This window comes from Dicentrarchus labrax, unplaced genomic scaffold, assembly GCF_905237075.1.
Source record: "Dicentrarchus labrax unplaced genomic scaffold, dlabrax2021, whole genome shotgun sequence".
NCBI classification, from domain to species: Eukaryota; Metazoa; Chordata; class Actinopteri; family Moronidae; genus Dicentrarchus; species Dicentrarchus labrax.
In genome coordinates this window covers 5,103,558-5,126,108 of record NW_026136711.1, presented here as the reverse complement: position 1 = coordinate 5,126,108, position 22,551 = coordinate 5,103,558, and the positions used below count along the sequence as shown (strand labels likewise).

Sequence of the window (22,551 nt, the reverse complement as noted above, 5' to 3'; positions counted from 1 at the left end):
ACAAGCAGTCCACAGCAGCACTGAGCAGTCATCTTTTGTGTGTGCAAGATTACACAGTTTACACTGCCTGCTGGATTGAACCAAAATGTATGTGTGATTTGTCGTTGATGTTTTAGCCAAATAAGAATTAACTGTGTACACATGAGAATACAGACAACACTGTTTAGAAAGATTTCCTAGCTTCATGGCAGCCTTAGTTTTCTGTTCATCTGCTGAAAGTGGAAAGTTCCTCTGCTCACTGAAAATCAGATCTTAAGGGGTGTGGCCTACCAGCATGATTTGTGACATCACAAAAAGTTTGGAAGTCAGTGCTGGTCCAGTATGCAACTTGTACAGTGTGATGTAGAGCCGCTAGTGCACATCCACTGAGAATGGACTTTACAGTGAAGTAGCAGACATCTTTCTTTAGAATCCAGCTTTAGAAATGCTTGCATATTCATAGATTCTGGAATTGTAATTTCTAAAACTTTTTACGGATTTTAATGTGGAAATTATACTTTTTTTTTTTTTTTGTTGAAGAAAAAATTAGACACGCATTATTGTTCCAAGCAGATTATTTCTGTATATGTCTTAAAGGACCACTGTGTAGGATTTTGTTGCACCTAGCAGTGTAGTTGCTTATTCCATTGCCCTTGCCTCAGTTTCAATTTTATTTGTATAGCACCAAATTATAACACACATTATGGGATAAGACGTTTTTAAGTAGCGTAGTAGGGAGGGTATTATTCTCCGATTCCAAGCTCGTAGGAGAAACAACAATGGCTGCGAAACTCGCCAAATAAAAAAACGCAACAGGCCACATCTAGAGCCAGAGATAGCACGAAAGTAGCCCCACCTGGAAGAGTGTCACCTGTCACTATCCAATAAAGGCATAATTTATTTATTTATTAAAAAAGAAACCTGGCTGTTCAATGTGAATTCTTATTTTTAGGTGATTATACTTGAATGAAAACTTACCTATGAATATTACATTTCATTTCTGCCAAAAGATCCTCCTAAATGTTACACACTGGGCTTTTAATACATGTCTAGAGGCAAAATCAATCTGCAGAAACCAGTGGTTTCACAGGTGGGGCCTTCAACAATAACTTTTAAAACAGTCACTACTGCATTACTACGCACACAATAACATAACTTTGTAAAAAACAAACAAACAAAAAAGCAAACACAAACCCATCAGCACGGCCCTTTCAGTTGGAGTATTCATCCTCGGTAATAAATTCATGCAAATCAACTGTGGAGCAAACAAACCCTTGTGAAGAGCTGTGAGCAAGCAAATGGCTCATTCATCAGTATTTGCAAGCTCACAGTGCTTCAGACTGAAGTCCTACCAATCCACTAAGAGACTAATTCTGCCTCCACTCATTTTGGATGAGAAGTGAGAAGTCATTTGCTGCACCAAGGTTTGCTGCTCAGGGAAAGGAGAAGGACAGAAGTTCAGAATTAGGTGACATAAAAATGTCCTGCGCTGGTACCGCTTAGTAATTATCAGTAATAATACTCTGTACACTGTTGTTATGCTGATGCTTATGCTAAAAAGAGAAATTAGTCATTGATAAAAGGTCTGTATTGCAGTCAGATATCTAAATGACAACCCAGTCACTGATAGTATATAATAAGTGTCTTTGAATGTTTAGAAAAGCGCTTATAAATAAAATGTATTATTATTATTATACCTTCTTGAGTTTATTATGGAGTTTAATTATGTTATGTTTAGTTTATTAGTACAAACCCAGTATGAACCTATTGAGATGTCACCCATTGGTTTATGGAGTACTGTTTGGTATCATGATCGTCGCCATGACAGATAGATGGAGCCAGCGGTGGTGATGTACTGCGAGTTGAGCTACACTCATTGGCTTCTCATTTTCGACTTGTCCATAACAGGAAACAATGGCTGCTTGCCTGGTCACACACACAATTACGTATTCCAGATAAACAGTGCACTAAAATATTTACTAATGTTTTCTGAAACAATTTCAGGTGAGATATAGGCAACGCAGTTACAGAATATTGATTTATATTTGTTTCGTGTGGTACGCTGGGTGGACTGACTGAAAATGACTTGTCAATCATAAGGTAGCCACGCCCAAAAGCATACATGGCTTTCCTGTCTGTTTTACTCTAAATGGGACCATCATTTCTTAAAGAACATCATGCTGTATGGACGAATATTTGAAACTAGAGACTGAGACCATAAACACATTAGGAAACTTACTTACTGAGCTCATAAATCAAGTGAGAAGTCGGATCATTTCTCCATAAGACTGCATGGTATCGTTTTTTATTGGAGCCCCCTGCTGGCCTTTACATAGAATGCAGGTTTAAGACACTGCTGTGTTGGCTTCACTTCACAGACCCGGTAACTCTATCCGTTATACAGTGCAATCATAAATATTCAACCCCCTCACCCACATTATAGTGATATGGATTAAAGATAATGACAACAAATGACAAAAAACCTCATTAAACAACAAAAAATATTTATTGATACATATTTGAGTTATTTTGATAACGGAAGTTGACTTAACTTTGAAGTTCAAATGAAAAATGTAACTCTTTTAACACATGTAATGGTAAATGGACCTGTACTTGTATAGTGCCTTTCTAGTCTTCCGACCACTCAAAGTGTTTTTACACTATGTGCCACATTCACCCTTTCACACACATTCACTCAGTGATGGCAAAGCCCATCGAACAGAAACTAACTCATACACATCATACACATTCACACACAAGCAATTTGGGGTTCAGTGTCTTGCTCAAGGATACTTCGACATGTGGCAGGAGGAGCCGGGGATCGAACCAACAACTTCCGTTTAGAGGACGACCCGCTCTGCCTCTACACCACAGCCGTGCAAGTGCATGTGCAGTATTATTCACCCAGCTTCAGTACTTTGTGGAGCATCCTTTATCTTTTATAACTTTTTTCGGTAAGTGCTGACAAGCTTCTTACACCTCTCAATTAGAATCTTTACCCATTCTTTACATGCAAAAAGCCTCAATGATGTTTGATGGCTTCCGTGCTGCAGCTGCCTTCTTTAAATCCCACCAAAGATTTTCAATCAGATTTAAATCTGGTGACTGAGAAAGCCACTCAAGGACATTTTTTTCTAAACCAAGCTTTGGTTGACTTGGAGTAGAGTTGTAACGTTCATAAACGAACACAATCTATTAAATGGCTCTTTAACACGAACGATGGGAACCGAGTCGCAGTTGCAATGTCGCTGTGTTTCCACAGCATGCACCCACAAGCTCCTCCTTTGCTACTCCACTGAGTGAGAATGAGCACAGGCACAAGGGGAGAAGCGCACCAGAGTACACATGGGGTGCTTATTTGATATGCAAATATCGAATGACATCATCTGAGTTGTCCACACTGCCTTCACATGAGTGCCTCAGTAGTCAGTACCGCAGCGGTCTAAGACAAAATAAGCCAAAGAAAACGCAAAAGAAACCTTACCCTATCATTCCTCCCAGTGATTATTTCCCGAATAATAAATAAATATAAAAATGAGCCAGTCTTTTGAACAGCTCTTTGAGCTCTTTGAGCTCTTGTGGAACCATTCCTTTCAAAGAGCCATAAATCCCATCTCTAACTTGGAGGTGTGCTTGGGATCATTGTCCTGCTGGAAAGTCCAATGATCACCAAGGTCTAATTTGTCAACAGAAGGCATCGTGTTCCATCAATGATGCCAAGTACACAATCAAGATTGCCAGTTCCTGACGCAGAAAAACAGCCCCACATCATCAATGACCCACCTCCATGCTTGACCACAGGGACGGTATTCTTCTGGTCATATGCCTTGGCCTTTCGCACGCCAGACATACCGCTGGTCCATATGTCCAAACAGTTCCAGTTTGGTTTCATCAGTCCATACTGTCGCCCAAAACTCTGTAGTCTTATCCAAATTCCTCCAGAAATATTGTAGTAGACTTTTGATGTTCCTTGTGGTCAAGAGTAAAGTGCGTCTTGGAGTCCGGACATGAAGTCCTTGTTTATTCAGTGCACGTCTTATAGTTGCCACTGAAGCACTTGTACCAGCCTTCATCAGGTCATCCTGTAGGTGTCTTGCAGTCACAGGGGGGTTTCTCGTAGTTGTTCTGGCTGTAGTCAGAAGTTGCTAAGGGCCCTTGATGAAATGTTGGGCTTTCTTCCACGGCCAGGCAGGTTTGCAGCTGTTCCATAAGTTTTTAAACTTCCTTATAATGGAATATTACATTATTTGAAAATCTTCTTATACCCAAGGCCCTTCAGGTGTGATGAAATAATCTCCTCTCTTAGCTTTTGTGGAAGCTGCTTTGTCTTTCCCATGATTGCAACTTACCTTGAATACCATAATGGGTGGGGTTTATATATGCATCACAGCTGAAGCAAATGAAGGATCATTATATAGTTCCCAAAGGCTTAATTATTATATAATTCAATATAATTCAACTCCACTTTACACCATAAAACTGTCAGACAGCTTAATATTATATAGGGGTTGAATAATTGTGACATAGCTATCTTAACAAAATATACTGTTACACACCAATACTACATAATGCATTTTCTGTGTTGATTTTATGTATCACTCAACTCATAAAGACGTCATCCAAAGCAGAACCTGGCTCTTTGAAAAAACTTTAATTGATAAATTCTTAAAATCTTTGGGGGGTTGAATATTTCTGATTGCAACTGTATATACCTAAAATGGTACAAACCCTTTTTGAGTACTGGACCTGTCCTGTTGAACTGGCATGCCCCATGCTGACTCCACCTGAACATGAAAAGTACACAAAGTAAATCACATTCAAGTCATTCAGCCTTTGTTCCCTGATAAGGAATTGTTAGAGAGGGCTCTCACTCAGGAGAATAATTGCTTATAATGTGAAGTGTGTGCGCTGGAAGCACAGCAGTAGCCACACAGCGGATGTGTTACAGCTGTGTGTTTCAGTCATCCATGTCACGTACAGCATGTCTGACGAACAGATTCGCTTCAATTTTAATCTCTTCAGCTGTCTGCTCTGGCCACATAACGGCTCCTGCTTTTACATGCATAAATAAAACCCAAGGCATCCTTTTAGGCCCTCAAGTGTATTTTCTTCAGACTTGTGCACATTACTCCACTGAGTGTGCATTGGACACTTGACAGAGGACAGAAGCTGCTGACGTGCTGCTTTCACTGTGCAGCAGGTGTAGTCATAGTGGGGATCAGTGGCAGGCTTGTCTAACCATATATGTCTGATTGATTTTAATGCCAAAACTAAATAAATTCACTCAATTTCTCCTATATATGCACATATTTTTTTCCCCATGAATCGTCCATGGGCCTTCTAATATAGACTCAGTATATAACCAGTGTTTAGTTTGTCTGTTCTGGGCTACTGTAGACTCCACGGAAGGCGACCTGCGGCATCTGTAGATAAAAACAGCTCATTCTAAGGTAACGAAAACACAATGATTCTTATTTTCATGTGATTATACGAAAATTATTCAGTTTCTGCCAATAGTTGCCAAATGTTACATCCTGGACCTTTTGAACTTATGGTATTTGTTATAACTGTGTCATTGTGTTTTATATCTTCAGTTTTGGATATTCTTTGCTTGTTAAGATTGGCCTGAGCAACCACGTGTGAATCTATCTTCCCAAGCTTCAATCTATAGGTTTTCTGAACAGTTTCCGATATTGCCTTCCCAAGGGGTTCTGTGTAACAATCAGTTGTGTGGGGCAGTCAGTTTAGATCTCTAGGCCACCGTTCTGCATGCATTGAATGCCAGAGGACATGTAATCTACTGAGGCTGCAGCAATGTACTTTGTGATAAATACTGGGGATGTCCGATAATATCGGCCCTCTGATATTATCGGCCGATATTCACTAAAAAATTTTATATTGGGAATTATTGGTATCGGGTTTTTATAACCGATGTTTGTTCTGTAGGCTTCAGCATTTCCGAGCCTGCATGAACGCAGCATGGGACATTTACCGGCGCGCGCTAGATGACATATAACAACAACAACTACGCTAGACTGGTTGGTTGCTAACCGTGGCTAACAAGCAAAGTAAAAATATTTGACCCTGCTATGAGCTGTTCCTTAACCAAACTAACAATTGGCTTAGAATTTACATTAGCACTCCTTCAGGTGAATAATACAATTAAACACATTAACCAAAGCTAGCGCTTAGCTAGCGATTAGCGTGTAGCTTGCGATTAGCGTTAGCGCTCTTTTCAGTATTAATACAATGAAAGTTGAAGTTGTTCTCTTGTTTTGCACAGACAGTGTTTACATTTGGAAAGCCATGTTGCATTTATGTATGCATCCAGTGTAGGGTGGCCATTCGTCCGGCTTTAGGCCGGACAGTCCGGCTTTTAAACACCCTCTCCGGCTGCAGGCAGCCTTAAGCCGGACACTCATCTGTCCTCCTTTTGAGAAAATAACTAAAAATGTCCGCCTTTTGACACATTACCTCGTTAGTTTAATACTTATTGGCTAAAAATGTCTGTCAGACTAAGTAATTTCATTGGTTACATTTTCTTGTCATGACCTATCAACACATGGCTAATTTTAATATTCAAATGAGCCATTTGTTGATTCGCCACACGATCACCACAGTTGCTACCACCAGGCTGTCAATCAAACTCTCAGCAACAGAGAACATAACGTGAGCTAACGTCGGTTGTTGGTCGTTGGTTCCAACGGTGTCACCACCCTGCTCTCTCCCGGCAGCTGATGTGTGGCTTCATTCAACCAAATTGTAGTAACGCAATTGTAGTAACACGCCACTTTACATTCTCAGTAACGGTAATGGCGTTGCAACGATGGGAAAAGTAATTAATTAGATTACTCCGTTACTGAAAAAGTAACGCCGTTATGAGGAGTGAGGATACGTTTGTGACATCATCTGATATTCATGAATAGGCTAAGTCTATACATCTGAAACAGAAGGTGCTGTATTTTTCTCCCCTTTATCTATCCAGATAAAAACATTAAGAACAGTTTCTGTATGATGTTTATTAGACCTATGTAATCTGAATTGGAAGGGCACGTTGTCATGAGCTGTATCTTGTATATTTATTATTAGCTATGTGGTATGTGTATGCACCTTTATGTAATCTGGTGGAAAAACATTAAAATTTAAAACCGGATCATACCAAACAAATATCTGCTTGTGTGTCCCCGTGTATGTAAAGTGTCCTCCTTTTTGATGTTATGGAAATGGCCATCCTACCAGTGGGGCATCACAATAAAATTAGGCATAATGTGTTAATTCCACAATAGGAGATATGTTATGTTGTTACCTAACAGTTTGGTGTAAAAAGCCTGCATATATTGGTATCGGAATTGAGAGGTGGACAATATCGGAAAATCGGATATCGGCAGAAAAGCCAATATCGAGCATCCCTAATAAATGCATTACATTTCCTATAGCTACTTTGCAATAAAAACCCCTGCTGGTTCACTGATAGAAGGTTGTTAGTATGAAGCAGCAGCAGGAAATGTTGGGTTTGCATCGACAGTAACATGACAGCTCCAGTACAGTTCCTGCTTCTAGGTAGTCTGCACACCTGCAAGAAGATATACTGCATACCATTAAATCCTTTAAGGGAGTTGGTTTTTCAACCAGCAGAAGGAGACCATAAAGAGATTTCACCCATCATTTCTGAATGTAAAATAATGACAGATGACCATGGGGTTGTTTTTGAACAGTATAGCTGGAGAACACCGCTTCATTCTAATTCTATCATTCTATCCAGTGTGTGCTCTACCTGTATAAAGCTTAGACCTCAAACTTGTGAAATTCTATGTTTCCAGTCATGTATTAGTTTTACTATTTGCAGTGCAGTATAAAAATCACTGGGGATAGACCAAAGTCATTGATTACCTTTTAGATCATTCAAATTCAATAAGAGGGCAAAGAGGAAGATGTTTTTGAATATACAATAACATGCTTATTTTTGATGGCTTTCACCTGAGTATATCCTGTTAGCGTTACTGCGGCGGCTGCTCACGTCTCTTGGCAGGAGCTTAATGTACATCAGTGTCAGCGCTTGCATTTGCTCCATTTGTAATCCAAGGCTCTTACTCCAAGACAACTAGTTAGCTTCTTGTCAGACTCGGTTGTTTTTCCCACTTCACGCCATGATTGTCCAGCTGTGTGGAGGTGAGAAAGAAGCCAGGATTTTAATTTTCACATGTACAACCATGTGGAACAATATTTTGTATCCCTCCTTTTAATGAAGAATGGCTTTTCATTCTGTCCGTTTAAAAGCTATAAACACTTGTGTCTGGGAAAGGTGGACAACCACTGGTAATGGGCAATACTAATTACAACAACACAAACATCCATGGGCTGGTTTCAGTGTTACATTTGCTTTGTGGACATCTCATTTAATTTAAAAGAGCATCCTTGTTGTGTGGACTCGCTGTCCGGTCCCCCTAGGTGAATAGAGGTTGCTTCGTCACCCTCCCTAGGCCAACAGAGGGAGTTAGCAATGATAGGGACTGCAGGCAAAAATTGGACAAATTAAGTGAATAGAGAAAAATAAAGAGAGCAGTTGCTGAAATTGTACAGTATAATATGCCTAAATGGCCATAAAATATAATAAATGTGTTTGGCGAAAGAACATGTATAAAATGTGGAGCTAGAGAGAAGATGCAGAGTGTCATACAGTAATCAATGCTGCTTGTTTTTGTCAGCTGTCTCGCCTCAGGCTTAAACAGAGCTGGCAAAGCTCTTAAATCAGGGACGACTGAAGTGAATTGTCAACGCATCTCTCTCTTTACCGAGCCACCTTCTCGGTTTCACGGTAAAACTAAGCCGACACATCCTCCTTGTTTCACTATAACAGCTCTGTCTGGATTATTTGTAAATGTTGGTGTAAATGCAATGTGCATTGCTTTCCTGAAACTTGTCAAGTCAGAAACTTTCTGATTTTATACAGGGCTTTAAAAGATCTCAAATTTGGGAAGTACTCTATGTTTGTGTGACAGTCGGACTAAATGACCATTTAGGAGGGCATATTGGAATATATTTTTCAAAGGTATGTTTTCATTAGTGTATAATTACCTGAATATAAGAATTGTTGTGTATATGTTACCTTATAATGAGCAGTTTTTATCTACAGAGGGAGTGGACTGTGAATACTTTCTGGATGCACTGTATCATATCATTTTGTAAGAAAACCCTATAGTAATCAAAGCCTTCAGTATATACTGTACATAATGATGTTAAAATGTTGTTGTATTCCATGTAGCCTAGAACAAACCACTATAAACTTCTATAAAGGCCCAGTTGGGCAAAAATAAAAAGTGACAATTGGAATGTTAAAATATACATAATTACAACCTAGCATTAGTTGATATGACAGAATCTCAGAGTTTTCATGGTATAGTTTTTTTCACTACAAATTGAGAAAAAAAATGCCAATTGAGATTGCTGCTGGGGTCATTTTTCTGTCACTATTTTTCATGAATATAGTGAGGTGGCTTGCTAGCTCTGTCGGAGGTTGATGTCTCATCCTGCCCAGCCTATTACTGTACTTGTGACTTTCTGTGGTTTGATTGTGCTCTTTAGCCTAGCATAGCTCAAAGACTGAAAATAGGCCTTTGTTATCATGTGATCACAAAACACCTAAGATGCTATTAATAACATTTAACCAGCAAGCTATTTAACAAAGGTTTTGTAAAATGAACAGCATCAATGCTCTTATTTTTACATCTTGAATTTGTGTTAAATACACGAGATATGGTATGTACTGTTGTAGTGGTAATCTCTGGTTCTCTACTCTCTACTTTTGTTTTGTTTTTTAACCAGTTTATGGTTTTCTAATCCGGAATGTGGGTAAAATGGAAAACAACATTTGAATCTGAATGTTGGACTGTTTCTTTAAGAGTATTATTAATAATGAAAAATGTAGGCCAGTGTTAAATAAATGGGTTACCACATTTGATGGCACAATCTAACTCACAGAGAAAATTAGGGACAAATCTGTCCCTACTGGTCTCCCTTAATTTCTTGAGACAGACAGAATCTAGTTTGACATTTGTCTTGGCAAAAAAAAAAAAAAAAAAAAATCTTCTGTTGGTTTTCATTGCTGACTTTATTGTAGAGGATTTGATCTTTGTATTATCATGTCTGAGCATTATCTCCCCCAGCTGGTGGATGTGTTCATGCTACACCGAACAAAGACAGCGAATATAAGCCGCAGTAAATGCCACATTTCTTCATGTAATGTCAAGATTCCATAACTAGAGGCCATAAATGCAACAGAGCCTATCAAACTGCATTCATTAGGACATCAGGCTCATCATTACTTTTACTAACATATGAAAAAAGAAAACTAGTATTCATTTAACTGGATTATTATGATCATTGGGGATTAGGGATTGGGGATCTGGGGTTCTGAATGGGTCTACTTTTATCTAATGTGGAAACATGTAATGTCCCATTATATCGATATACATCCGTGTGTTCTCTGTTATGAAAGTAAACTCCATTGATATTTTCAACTCTTGGAGAAATGAACCATGCTTTTTGCACTGTGATGACGCGGTTGCAGTTTAAGTTTTTCTTTTTCCATTATCAAGTTGAAAGAGAATTATGCTTATTAGTATGAAGGACTGTACTGTACAACCAGTTCTTGCTAATTGACTTTGATGAGGCACTTAACTCATCTGCAGAAATTTCCCCAACTGGTTACTCATCCATACTGCTGCTTAATTATTTTTACTTGTGTTTGCACACACTAGAGTTGCAAGCAAGGTTTTTGACTTTTTCACAAACAAGGAGGTTTTAAGGATAAAGCCAGCCAGTGGTCTGTCCAACACTTTGGATCAGAACACCATCTTTAACTTCTGATCAGAAAATGCTATGATATTTGCTGTATATATGTTCATATTCCCATATTGATATATGTATTCACATATACAGGTGATTGGACAAATATATCGGTCCATCGGTGGTTGTATTTTTTGGCCAATTTCTGTCATTTAATTTTGCTAATTAATGTCTCCCAAGAACGAGAGCTGCTCACACACTGTAGAGCCATAATATTTTCACATATAACTGCTTATTGGTGTATTCTGACGAGTTTGATGACCAGGTGGGTGCTCACGTGCACATAGCTGCTGTCTTAATGGGTGCAGTTTCAAAGGGCGACAGACAAGGTCAAAGTTGAAATTGAGTGCAATGGCAAAGTACAAAATCTGACTGGCACACAAGACTCAAGGTAGCTATTAGGAATGAACGAGCTCACCGTTATCTGTTTTATTATCACCAACTGTATAACCAAATGTGAGCAGGAAAGTTGTTATATTGATTTGAAAACTGTTTACAGACTCCGAATTGAGCTTCAGAACAGTGTTTATGATCACAAGAGTAGGAGAACTATTTACTGAAGTTGCTATATTGTTGATTAGAAAATGGACATGCTCTTTTTACTGTGATGACACTTAAAAAGTACATTACCTGTAGCGGATTTTATATTAAATAATCCCAGTTATTGCCTCTTTAAGTTTATGAATGTGCATTGTAGGTGCTATGATAAATCACAGTGGAACCATGTGTTGGTACAACAGTGGTTTAAACATATTGGTGTAATCAACTAGTAACTAACATCACCTTAACACTGTCTCAAAGACAGGTTGTCACCGAATGAGGTGACAGGAAGTGACCCATCACAATAAAAATCCAGTTACACCATACCAAGTGAATGAGTTCATGTTCAAAGGTCTCCTTTGACCCTACAGTATAATCTTAATGTTCCTGGTGCTGAAGTCATTAGTTAACTGTTACAACGACACAGAACAGGACATATATTTAAGAGACATCACTACATGTCACTGAATGATGTAAATCTTAGTCAGAGCAGTATGCTTGCCCTCAGCCATGGAAATTCCCCCCGACAGTCCATCACTCACTAGATGGGAGCAGTGATCAAGGTCACTCTGTGTCCAGAACCATGCTGCCTTGGGTGGAGTTCTGCTGGAAAAGGTCCAGGAGCTTCACTGCCGCATCTTCCTGCATCTGTCATGTATGTCAAAAAGTTCAGAAACTTTAAAGCGGTTCTCTAATCAGGAAGGTAACTAACTCACTAACTGACCTCAAAAGGTCTCACTGTCAGCCATGATTAGAGGACTTGGAATTCTTTAAATGTTAGAGGAGTGCTTTGTATCCTTTCTCCTTTAGGCGGGGAAACATAGAACCATTGTTTCAAAAAATTATAAATGGACCTGTATAGCGCCCTTCTAGTCTTCTGACCACTCAAAGCGCTTTTACACTATGTGCCACATTCACCCTTTCACACAGCGATGGCAAAGCCCATCGAACAGAAACTAATGCATTCATACACATTCACAATCAGCAAGGAGCAATTCGGGGTTCAGTATCTTGCTCAAGGATACTTTGACATGTGGCACCAGGAGCCGGGGATCGAACCAACAACCTTCCGATTAGGGACGACCCGCTCTCCCTCTGCGCCACAGCCATCTCAGGTTCCTTGCACCAGCATGAAATTCACTGCGCATTCATTGTTTGTCAGTGCCTACCCAAATGCATATAATCATCACGAATATCATACAAAAGTGTTGCTTTTCTGATCTGCCACCTGTATGGTTGAGGTTTGGCAACTTGGTTAAAGTCAAGGAGCAATCCAGAAATCAGTTGACTGTCGTCAGGAGAAGTTGCAATTTGTGGTGCCAATGTCTCACACTTTGACTAGACCTCCTCCCTGAGACATTTGCAACTTTTACTCCTTAGTTCTGCCTTTGCTTCTTTGATATAGCAGCAATAACTCTGATTGCTTGTTAGGAAAGTGAAAATGGGTCTTTAAAGCCAATGCAATTTTGTTTATATTCCCAACAATTCTCACTTCACTAATAAAATGCTGAATGCATCACTTCCAACAGAGCGTATTTAGATCATTTAGTACTCATGTGTTAAGATTTCACTTACTGGAGAGCTTGTGATGGTTCATGAACTGCTGCAGGCCAGGAGACTGGATGTGGTACTTTGCTATAATTAAACTTGACTTAAATCCAAGGGTGCATACATGTATGTTCCAGCAGTCATATGGAAACGCATTTTGATGCCTTTGTGCCAAGGGGAATCTTAATGTTGCTGTAACTTAATTCTATTAAGCAGAAACTGGAATCTCTCCTAATTAAAATTATCTCCAAGCCAAAGAAAAGAAAAAATCAAGATGCTTTCAATCTGATGTATCAGAACAGTCCCATAAATATATACCAAATAAATAATGAATTACTCCCACTGTGGTTATTATTTTTAGATGTCAAGCGCCCACTGTTGTATCTTCACTTAAATGTAAGCATTTGAAGTCAAATATCAAATGTGCTATTAATTGAAAGTGATGTAATTTGTTGTAAGATGAAGATGTTAGGGGTGCTGCTGTGTTCAGGAGGCGTTGGGGTTGTATGCGTTACTTAATTGAGGTTATTTCAACCTTGACCCTGTGTGTTGGTATGCAGTCCTCAAACTAGAATCAGGCAGCTGAAATAAGAGCAGACGTTTGCTGAGTTTGCAGGTTTTAATAGGGGATTAAATCAATTTGAAGATGCTTTGATGTTGATGTATTAATGGGCCATTGCCCTTTTAACAAAACCAAAACAGAAACAGCTGAAATATCTGAAATGTAAATAATGTATTATATGCTTAAAGCAAACCCTAACCTATGTGTGTGCTTACATGCAAGAGGTTGTGTGTCTTATCCTAATTTTGATCCTATTCGGGATATGATGTTTAAATGGCAAGAAACCTTGGCACAACTGTCTCCACTTAAGTTCCACTTACTCGCTTCTGGCTGCTGACTGTGTCACACGGTCTTCGTTAACAAATAAAGTTTACTCAGTGTGTGCTTGTCCATTCTGGGCTACTGTAGAAACGTGGTGGTTCAACTTGACAGACTCTGTAGAAGACGACTCTGTAGGGAAAAATAGCTCATTCTAAGTTAACAAAAACAGGATTCTTATTTTCAAGAGATTATACACTAATGAAAACATACCTGTACACATTTCTGCTAATAGATCCTCCTAAATGTTAAACTGGACATTGCAAATACATAAATCAGGATGTATCAAGGATGGAAGCAGAAAGAGAAATCAATTGAGTATTAAATGTACAATATGTAATTTCTGTCTCACATCAAAACAATAACAAAAGGCAAAGTTTGATGACATCGTGAAGTAGGGTGACATTCTGGGTGTTGTTGTTGTCTTCACGACCATTGCTGTCATTACAGTCAGCTTCTCTTGGTTAGGATTCCTTCAGTGTTCATGGTTCAGGAGCTTTCTAGCGGGAGCCCAGTTAGTTTCATATGGAAATGGAGATGTGTCCTGTATGATTTGTGTTACAGGCAGAAGTAGGCCTAACAGTCTTGTTCTTGGCTTTACCTTGAAAAGCTCTCAGTAGAGTACATCTGCTTGGCTCTGTACAGTGTTTCTGGGACTTGTGTGACGGTTGCTCCCCTGAGATTCTGCCCCAATTGATGTGACTGAGGACAAAAAAAATCTCCTGTTAACGTGAAGACTGATCTGAGGTGATATCTGTGCTGTATTTTCTACCTCGCTCTTCTTTTTCCTCCCCCTCTCGTCTTGAGAGAGATTTTTGTTTCCTCCCTGGGTGTCCTCCTTCCGTCACTCTAATCAGCCCTTTTAATTACTCTCACTATCAGCCACCCAACGCCTCCCTGTCACCCCTGGGAGTCTCTGAGAAATGGAAAGGGAATGCAGAGGCTGATGGCAGGCAAGGGGCTCATCATTGAGGCCACGGGGAGACCGGGGGCTGTGGTAATATGAGGCCTTTGCCAGTCCATCAGTGGCACTGCCAGCTCGCCTCCCTGCCTGCTGGGCAGCTGATGTTGTGATAAATGGGCTTTTCCTGTGCGAGTCCAATCCAGCACTGTCCTCTAACAGTACGACACAGAGCCAAGGAAAAGAGGCTAAAGAGATGCTCAGGGGGTTTGCTCTCGCATACAATAAGATGTCAAGTCAAGTTTATTTATGAAGTGCTTCGAGTTCTTCCACTTTTGATGCCCCTCTTAAATGTATCATCTGTAAGATTTCCGTCCTGGTTAATATGGCGGCACTGCGGTTACTGGTGGAAACGGCAAGGACATTTTGATAATTCACATCCCAGACTCCTATTACATGATGGAAATATTGCCCAGAGGGAAGCAAACATGCACAACTGGTGCAAAGACATTCCTAACTCAAGGTCCACCTACTATGTTTTTTCTGAGCTTTCAACCATACCCTGTAGCCCTCTTTGGGCGTCTGGACCACCACTAGGAGTCGCCAAAGCTTCATTGAGGTTGTGAGGCTTTCTTGATTTTAAAGCTGCAGAAAATTTTATGAAAATAACTTTTTGTTATATTTGCTGAAATGTTCACTGTGTTCTGAATTACAAATACATCCGAAGATGCTTCTCATCTTCATTCACCTTAAGTGAATGTAGCCTTGACCAGGAGGGGTTGATGTCATCAGGCGGTACCCATCAATCATTGGGTGTTTCGACCCTCATCATCTCAGTGGTGGCCAAGTCACTGCCCATCTTCCCCTCCTGGTTTCCAGCTTAACTCCTCTCTCCTGCTCCATAACCAGCAAGAGGCTCTTTCTGCTGCCTCCCCCATCCTGCGAGCTGCTGTCTTTCTGACAGTAGTTCATGAAACAGATAATCTGTAAATGAAAAATAACCAATCAAAACCAAGAAAGATAGCTGATAAGAATGAGACTAAACAATCAACTATCTTTAAGCCAGCAGCCCAAATTGTCTTTCCATCTTTGGATAACAATTGACTTAAATTAGCTAGCTAGTTAGTTTGATGACATTAGCTCTTAGATGTAACTAGCTTGCTAACGATTGATGTACCTTTGTTAGCTACATAAAAATTTGATTGTCTTGTCAACATAGCCTAATACATAACATATTTAAGTACAGGAAAGGAGAAAGTTGTCTGAGGCTCTGACTGAGGCTTGCTCAACTGTCACTGGAACACTGAGCAAAAAAGGGTGGGACTTACGAAGGGCCAATTACCGTCTATATAAACATTTTCATTGTTACTGGCGGAGTCCGTCTTACCTGTGTGTGATTCAGATTGCTTAGTGACGTACAATTCGGAGATTAACAGGAAGTAATGAGTTGATTTACGCACAAACATAACATAAGTTACTTAAAACCCTCTTGGCTTTTTTTTAAATATATTTTTCTTTTATTGCCCTTAATTGATAGAGACAGCTGTAGAGTGACAGGAAAGGGCAGAGAGAGAGGGGATGACACACAGCAAAGGGCCACAGGTCGGAGTCAAACCCATGGCTGCTGCAGCAAGGACTCCATCCACCATTTTATGTCACCTGACTTCTACAGAGGGCACATCCAGAACTGACGCTAGAGGGATACCTACAGTGTCATATTTTAAAGCAGAGGGCCACTGACCAAGCTGCAGTGTTTGAGGACTTGGAAGTGAGGCTGGGTTGTTGGAATACTACTGCTACTATTTCAAAATATAGAAAAGACATGTAAATTATCTTTTTAATATTTGTGTCATATTTGATTTAACTTGTGCTCCATTCAGTCCAATTTATTCTCTTAACCCAACATATTTTTTAAACATCCAAAAGGAGTTTTTAACTGGTTATGAAACCGTCTCAATTTAATACTGACCTCTGTATGCCTACATAAATGCTATGCACACACACAAACATTTATATGCATGTAGTAACTGTGCTAATGCCTTTGACACATCCAGCTTTAATACAATGTGGGTCATGTCTGTTGATGATAGAACTCATTAGCAGAGCTACAGGTGGGGTAACGTACCTGTTGGGATGTGTCTCGGGGCGTCTATGCTCTCCTTGTCAATAGTGAAGCGGCTTCCTGCTAGAGTGATGCTGTCACATGGGCCTCATCCTTAATCAGTCAGCGTAACATCCCGGCTCACGACCCCCATATGTTTGATCACAATGCGACAGAGAAGTCTTATTAGTCCTCTGTACCCTACAGTAATTAAACCTGCCTTGTTATTTTCTATTCCCTCTTTTCCCCAGTCAGAGCACCAATTCCCTCCATCCGTTCCTCCATCCTCTCTATAATTATCCATCTGCAAGGCCGTGGGAAGTCTGCAAGGTTGAAGGTAAGTGTATTTACTGCATCATGCCAATGATAAAATTGGCTGAGCCATTGATTTTCTTTCCTTTTTTTTCTTTTAAGGGATGTAAGAAAAGTTGATTAGAGATAAAATAAACATTAGGTGTTGTGTTCACATCCTTTGGTGTAAACTGCTGCACACTGCTGGTCTAATAGCTTAGCCAACAGCATTACTGCATTCAGTGGCTCTCACTTTATAGTGTAGCATTGTGCACGCGTTGAGCATTTATAGACTAGTGCAGGGTTATATGTAGTAAATCCTCTTTCTTGTTGCATGCTAATGAGCACACTGGAGATTTTGGAAAAAAAATGTTGTTATGATTATTTTAGTATTCTTTAGTGTCTGAGCCCCTGGTTTTAAACTCACAAGTTTCCAGCAGCACTGTGAAATATCCTAATACAAATGACACTGATGACCTGTCACTGGGAATGGTTTAATGTAAGTAATGATGAGATTATCACTGCATGAGCAGGCATGTATGTCTTTTGCTTGAAAATTTCATGAGATGATTCGTCTTTCTATGGAACTTGAATGATGTTTTTTTCTATTTTGAATATTGAATAGTGCTGTCACACTTCCTTTTTATTTGGTACACAGCCCTCATGAAGGCCCAACTTTTGTTGAAACTGTTTCAGAGCGGTGTTGATTTCATGTTTGGGTCATTTTGGAAGCTGCGGTATGTGAGGCTGTGAAATTTATTTTGGGTTTTTTTAATATTTAGTCAACTCTTTTATACAGATGGGGTGGACAAATGTATATTTTAGTCCATATGTACAGCAGGAAGCTGCATTTGCTCTACTTTTAAATTCTGTAAAACCAATCCAATCAATCAATTTAAATAAAATATGAGTGAACTGAATAACCAAAAGTAAAATTGCATTTTCATTCAGAAAACTGCCACAGCTCTATTTTCATGGTTTCCTGTTAAAGTATATTCTATAGTACTATCATGTTATGTTTAGGGGGTATTGGTATAAGTTCAGCAATAGGGGTTTGAGTGTGAGACAGAAAGATATTTGCTTGGTGCTCTGTGGGACGATTTGACCAGCGATTAGTGTTGATTGTGTGTTTGGATTTCCAGTTTTTATGGATGGTCTTCTTGGCGATAAGTAAGGCAACTAGTGTGGGTTTCGCTGGTTTTGCTGAAAGTTCAACTGAGGATAAATCTACAATTTTTGCCAATGACGGAGAGAGAGGAACTCTTTGCAGATAGCTTCTGTGTTATCTTAAACCAGCTGTGCTGTACAGGTGGACGAGCCATAAGGAGTGAAGGCGCCCACAGTGCAGTCTGAATATTTTATGCATTGTGTATTGAGTGGTGTGCATTCTACGGGGAATTTTATGCTGGTTGAGGAAAAAAAACTACAGTGTGTGTTCATGGTAATAAAGGATTATGTCAGCCAGTGCAACAGGTGTGGCTCATTGATGTCTTTTTGGAGGAATAATAGGCTTTGATACACACGTAGTACTTAGTAGTTACTAGATACATTGATTGGTATGGGTCTTTTAATGGGAGTAGACTTACATTTAAGATTTTACTTCAAATTGCTGTAAATTATATTTTTTTTGTTAAAATACTGAACAACTTCTTATAATAGCTTGGGCATTTATCGCTGGACTGACCCCTTCTTTATTGGGAACAGACGTCTATTTGGGACATGCATTTAATTCCTTCAGCACAAAACTCTTGCTCAGCACAAATGGGAAATACTATCTAATTGTGCTGCTTAAGCTTGATTTCCTTGTGCTGTTTTCTTCAGCAAATTTCACAACTAACAGCTTGAATTTCAGATTGAACATTGTACGGCAGCCGAAGAATTACGCCACGCAGTATACAGACAGTGAGCAACAGATGTCACATAACAATATTCACAACTCGGATTAGTTTTAATGAAACCCTTTGATTCGTTTGATCGGTGGACCTGTATTGACTAAAGGAATATAAATAATGAAGGAATGGACACAGACCATGTACAGACATTATGACTGCTTCAGAGGTTGGGATTCAGCACTTTTTTTTTTCTATCTCTCTTGTTTTACGGCAAGTGTTAAATAGCTTTACATGACATGTGACATGTGACAGCCATCACTGAGCATGTTCTGTCAGTAGCATGGCTCTCCCAGTCCCTTTGTTCTGCGGTAAACAGTGAACACAGTTTCTGGTATCCTGTTTCCACTTTGGCTTACAGCAACAAGTAGAAGTATGTATTAAGTAAGTAGTATCGGCATACATTAATCAAAAGTAGAATTACATATTGTTTCAGAGTGCATTGCATGTATATGCTTGCATAGTGTCCTCTAGTGTTTAGTATAACACACTAAGGAGAGAACCAAAAGCAGCATATTGGGATGCAATAAACAGTTTAGTTTAGAGTTAGAATGGACTGGCTTTCATATGGCCGCTGGCTTTGGTAGCTCTTCTGTTTGCGCAGTTTTATAGAATATGTGTGTGGCTTTTTTCTTTTGCTTTTTGGTCATAACAGTCTTGCCAAGGTTGCTACCTCAGCAGTCAGTATTAATGCATTCACTGTATATCCTAGCAGGCCAGAGTCAGAATGGCAGCTATTAGAGGCTGTGAAGTCAACTGCAGGACCTCAATCCTCTGCCACTAAACCCTTTAGTGAGTGAAATTGGAGGAAGATGCAAATGATTATCTGTCAGTCATGTTAGGAAGCCTATTTGTGCTCTGTAAGGGTGTCTAATTTAAAATTATTCCGTCCCATATACTGGCAAAAACATAAACACACATATGGCACTGAAAGGTATCCGTGGTTACAGCAGCCTCTTGGAGTTTGTATGAATGACTCTCATTTGGCTCAGTGTGCACTTTGTGTCAGCACTGTTTAACAAAGCTCTGTATCTTAGTAACAACATGTAACATGGTGGCTCTCCCCTGCATCTCTGAAAATACATCAGCTCAGAAGGCATGTATCATGGAGAGATCATACATGGTTTTCAATGTTTTTTTTTTTCCTATTTAATGTAAAAAATGTATTAAAACTTTGCACCAGTTCCTATGTTTTTTTAGGAGACAAGGCTTTTGTTGTTGTTGTTGGTTTTTTACCTTATGCCTTATTTGGGGCCGGGCGCCCCTGCGTATATGGGTCGCCAACTCTACCGACTGAGCTAACCGGGCGCCCAAGGGACTTGTTTTGATTATCTTTTTTAGTACAGGTTTTGAGATATTGGTATGTGAATTTTCAGTTTTTACTGGAAGTATTTTCCACCAAATAAATAGTCCTTTTTTTTCTTTTTTTACTACATTTTAGTTTGCCACTTTCAGACAAAACCAATACTTTTACAGCACTACAGCTGGACATCAATCTGAGGGAAACACCAGGTTCTGTATCTTAAAGATAAGGAAGAAATTTATTTTGTTTCTAAATTGCCTTATTTAATCAATGCCAACAATACTTCCTCCTATATAAGACATCATTTTTTGGGCAGTTGGTTGACTACTGAAGGCAGTAGGAAATGTCTTCTTTTATCCAGCAGCATTGCATAAAAATGTCATTTTACTCACCATCAGTGCCCTGTAGCCTTCAGAGCTGATGCTTCAATATTTGGACACAATCCATCCAGGATGTGAAGAGGAGTCATTTATGGAAAAGCAAAATAAAGAGTAGACACTTAATAAATAAACTTTATAGCCTGCCGGGTCAGTTTATGTGATGGAGGTAAACATTACAGTGGAGGGAAATGTTGTTATCAAGTATTGCAACATTAAAATATATAAATGAAACCTAGAGCACTGCTGAATATCAGGGACAGTTTGATTTGCACAGTGGTGTCTCCTGTGGGCTGTTTTCGCAATTTATTTGACCTTCACTCTTTGATTTCCTGTCCAGTGGTTCTTTAAAGGTTCACAGGTGGTAATGCTCAGTAACACACTCACATCAACACCGACTTCATTCATTGGTATATGGTAGTGGTCTATCAGAATATCATCATTTTTAGGTTGATTATTTCAAGTCATGAAGACAAAAAAAAAAAAGAGGTAACCAAATACCACTTTCATTATCATTCGTCCTGGCTTGAAATGGATTGTATGTGTTTACCTGTGGCATTGTTGTGTGTAGACTGTATTGTTGTTGTTGTTGTTGTTGTTGTTGCATCAGCATTGACTTAGACGTTAGATTCAGGCAGATACGTTGAAAAATACAATCCTCCTCCCTCACGGAAATTGGTGGAAATGGAAAAGGAATGTTAAGAGTTGACAATTCTCTCAGATATGAGGCACAGAGTTCAGTTCAGTTAAATTGTAGGTATCCATTGTGTCAGAGCTGTTTAGATGTTGCTGTTGTTGTTGTAGTAGATCTTTTCGAGTCCCACCCCTTTAGAGCTCCCCTCCTATGGTCTTATTGTTAACATAAACCAGCCTAACTGTGAAAATGTCCTAAAAATGATTTAATTCAAAAGGCCTTTGAGTTAAGACCTTTAAAAACATTTCCCCATTCTCTGCACTGTGGTCTTGTCACACGCTGATCCCAATCTTGGGGGTGCAGCTCTTGTTGAATTCCAATCATCTTCTTAGGAGAGCAGTTTCCTTATACAGTCCTGGTGGACTTCTCCCTCCCTCCGTCCGTCCTCCTCCCACAACACAGCAGTATCCAGTCAACATCTGTTTGATTAGAGCTGCCCTCCTCTGTGTCTCTGTGTCGCTGTCTAACTTCCCTTTACGTTCTGTTTGTGTTGGCTGGTAACAGCACACATCTGGCAGTACGTGTTTATGTTTTCAGCTACATCAGGGCCACTAACCCTCGGGGTCTGAGTGCTGCTTTCTCTTTATTATAAATTTTACTCAAATTGCTGTTTAGCCGAGAAACAGAACGAGGCCCTTCAAAAGCAGCCCAGTATAACCCACTATTTTGTCAGCACTTAATTGCATTGGTACATTTGGAGTGCCAAATGCAAAATGTTTAATACAAGAAGCTGAACAGGTGTTATTACTGTTCATTTGATGAGCTGTAAGATGATAACCGTTGTTAATGTGTTAATGTACTAAAGAGGAAACCAACCGGCATTAGCATTTTTGCCACAGGTTTATTTTGGGCCTCAGTATGACCATGAGCATCACCACCACTGCCATGTGCATATCCTCATTATAATCATCAGCATCACGGCATTTCTACTACAATGTATCTTTGCTAGTGGAAGCACTGCTGAGTGCATCCACCACATGCTATGCAAAACGTCAGGAAATTCTAAAGAAAAAACTAATATCCTTGAAATTATTGGCAATGGCGTATGAGGCTACAGCCCCGAAAGCTTTATGAATAGTCGCTGATCTAAAAACGATACTAATGGAAAAAAATACCAATGAATCCATCAACATATTCTCATCCTAGGTCGTCAAATACCGACGCTGTTTCGTCATGCCCCTCAGCATCTCATACAGAAGCATA

At 39.5% G+C, this 22,551-nt stretch overlaps 1 protein-coding gene across 7 annotated transcripts in view; it reads left to right on the top strand.

Annotated features, from left to right (window-relative positions):
- The window catches only part of fhit (fragile histidine triad diadenosine triphosphatase), a 432,233-nt gene that overhangs the window by 11,795 nt on the left and 397,887 nt on the right, over window positions 1–22,551 (top strand). For all 7 annotated transcript variants that reach the window (XM_051415067.1, XM_051415068.1, XM_051415066.1 and 4 more), the window contains exon 2: window positions 17,046–17,131. The gene's annotated coding sequence lies outside the window, so the exon portion shown is untranslated. The remainder of the gene's footprint in view (window positions 1–17,045; window positions 17,132–22,551) is intronic.